Source organism: Silene latifolia, chromosome 4 (assembly GCF_048544455.1).
Source record: "Silene latifolia isolate original U9 population chromosome 4, ASM4854445v1, whole genome shotgun sequence".
Taxonomy (NCBI): domain Eukaryota; kingdom Viridiplantae; phylum Streptophyta; class Magnoliopsida; order Caryophyllales; family Caryophyllaceae; genus Silene; species Silene latifolia.
In genome coordinates, this window is record NC_133529.1 from 78,853,959 (window position 1) to 78,857,078 (window position 3,120).

Below are 3,120 nucleotides of genomic sequence, written 5' to 3' on the forward strand. Positions count from 1 at the left end.
GGCATAGCCAAGGTGTTGTTGATGTTGCTCAACACCTTGAAGAAGTAGTCGAAGGCTTGTTCATTGTCATTATAAAGATCTTCAATAGACCTTTGCATATGTTGTTCTTCATTGTGGTGACTTGAATTATCATGGTCACCAAAGCCTTAGTCTTGGGTCATAGCATTACCAATATAAGGATTGAATAATCCTTCAAACTCGTCATCCCATAAACCGCATACTTCATTAGCTTGCTTCCCAATAGTATCATGAGTTGATGAAAACAACTCCTCTTCCTTCTTGTCATTATGGCCAATGAGGCCTTCTTCTTCTCTTATCATGAGTGGTGGTGAGCTATTAAAGCTCTCATTCTTGTTGAAACACTCTTGCTCTTTGGATGGAGCATCTTGGAGATTATACACTTTCTTCTCCCAAATGGGTGGTGATTCTTTACCCATAGCTTGTTCTTTGCATTGAGATGCCAACTTCTTCCTATCACTTTCTCGGCTATAATGATTAATCATGAAACATGGCTCATGTAAGCGGAGAGCTCTCATTGTCTTGTCAAGGTTAAAAGTGATTGTTTCATCTCCCACTTCAAGTATGAGCTCTCCATGTTTCACGTCAATCACCGCTCCCGCGGTGTGTAATAAAGGCCTCCCTAAAATGATAGGAATGTTGGAGTCTTCCTCCATGTCAACAATAACAAAGTCCACCGGGATGAAGAACTTGACAATTCTTACCGGCACATCCTCTCATACCCCTAAAGGTGTCTTCGTTGATCGATCCGCCATTTGAAGTGTGATATTAGTGCACTTGAGTTCTCCCATTCCTAACCTCTTGCACACCGAGTATGGCATGACACTCACACTTGCCCCAAGGTCATATAGAGCTTTGTTGATCGTAGTGTCGCCAATGGTGCATGGAATAGAGAAACTTCCCGGATCCTTTAGTTTTGGAGGTGAACTTCCTTGTAGGATGGCGCTACTCACCTTGGTGAATGCAATAGTCTCAAGCTTCCGGATAGATTTCTTCTTTGTAAGAATATCTTTCATGTATTTCGCATAGGCCGGAACATGATTGATTAATTCCGTAAATGGAATTGAGACTTCCAAGCTCTTTACAATCTCCATGAATTTTCCAAGTTGTTCATCGAACTTAGGCTTAGCTTGACGACTTGGAAATGGAAGTCTAATTACAATAGGCTCTTTCTCCTTAGCCTTCTCTTCATTCTTCTTTGAAACTTCTTGAATGGTGATGGGTTCTTCTTCTTTCTTAGAGTCTTCAACTCTTTCCTTCTCACTAGCATTCTCAACATCTTCATCAATGGGCCTCTTCGGCCCTTCATACCTTGTACCACTCCTCAAATGGATGGCATTCACCGACTCATGTCTTGGGGGATTACCTTGAGGTGGTAATTGCCCCTTTTGTCTTTGAGAACTAGAAGATGCTAATTGAGACATTTGGGTTTCCAACATCTTTGTGTGAGCTAGTATGTTGTTAATGGTGATGTCTTTTGCTTGGCTATCCTTTTGCATTTGAGTGAAAAAATCTTGTTGGTTCTTTTGCATTTGGAGGACCGCTTTTTGAACATCAAAACCTTGGTCATTTGTTTGATTGTATGGAGGTTGATTTTGATAACTTTGGTTTTGATTGTAAAACGGTCTTTGAGCTTGGTTTCTCATTGGAGGTGGGGTGTATGTTTGAGGGTTTTGAACATTTTGACTTTTGTATGAAAGATTGGGGTGGAATTTGGTGTTTTCATTGTAATAGTTGGAATAAGGGGTGCCACTTTTGTATGCTTGGAAAGCATTCACTTGTTCACTTGTTCCCCTACATTCACTTTGGTCATGTCCCAAAGTTCCACAACTCTCACATACTCCACTTGGAATTGATGATGATGCTACCATAGCATTAACATATTGCTTGGGTGATTTGGAGGCCTCTTCAAGTTTAGCCATGGCCTTCTCAAACTTCAAATTAATGGTATCAATATGAGCACTAAATTGAGCACCCAATTGAGTAATGGAGTCCACCTCATGCTTTCCTCCTCTAGTAGCCTTCCGAGGTCTACTATATTGTGAGTTATGGACCGCCATTTCTTCAATCTTGTTCCATGTTTGATTCTCATCAACTTCGGTAAACATACCATTTGATCCCATATTGAGAATGTTTCGGGAGTCTTCATATAGACCATTCCAAAATTGTTGTACAAGGAACCACTCACTAAGTCCATGGTGTGGACAAGATCGACAAGTGTCCTTGAATCTCTCCCATGCTTCATACAAAGATTCCTCATCCCTTTGTTTGAACCCGGTGATTTGGGCTCTCAACATGTTAGTCTTTTTCGGAGGATAGAATTTTTTGTAGAAAGCAAGTGCCAATTTCTTCCAAGAATCAATACCAAGAGTAGTCTTGTCTAGACTTTTCAACCATTGCTTTGCGGTACCAATCAAAGAAAAAGGAAATAAGACCCATCGGATTTGGTCTTGAGTAACTCCGGTTTCAGAAATCGCATCACAATAGTCACAAAAAGTCTCCATATGTGAGTGAAGGTCTTCACTAGGAATCCCTCCAAATTGACTTCTCTCAACTAGTTGTATGAATGCGGATTTGGCAATGAAATTACCGGTTAAATGTGGTGGTGTAGGAGTACCATTTGGTAGGTTCTCCTCGGTTGGTACGGAATGTGATGAGAATTTTGGCATTGTGGGTCGATTTTGTGGTGGGTTTTGTATTGGGTTGTCCTCTCCTTCTCTTGCAAAAGGGTTGGTAAACTCAATGTTATTTGGTTGAATGTCCACAATTTCTCCAATACCTCTTAAATTACCTCTAGCAAGTCTTCTATTGTTGGTTAAGGTTCTTTCAATTTCAAGATCAATGGGTAACAAGTTACCTTGTGATCTCCTAGACATTCAAAATATCAAACAACTCGAAAACAATTAGAACAAACCTTGAGGAGATTGACTTCCCCAAGGTAAAGAAAGACACAACTAAAAACAATTAATGAAAATCAAATCAAGTTAACACCGTCCCGGGCAACGGCGCCATTTTTGGTGTTGTCGTAAAACTCATCGTCAAAAGTTACTCAACCAAAACAATATTTATATCTTTACCAACTACTCTTAGTAAAGAGGCAAG

At 40.2% G+C, this 3,120-nt stretch overlaps 1 non-coding gene across 1 annotated transcript; it reads left to right on the top strand.

The window, feature by feature from the left end:
* Window positions 1-2,208: 2,208 nt before the first annotated feature.
* Window positions 2,209-2,315, top strand: LOC141654529 (small nucleolar RNA R71). The gene has a single exon (XR_012548087.1). It is a non-coding gene; the product is annotated as a small nucleolar RNA R71 (small nucleolar RNA).
* The last annotated feature ends 805 nt before the right edge of the window (window positions 2,316-3,120 follow it).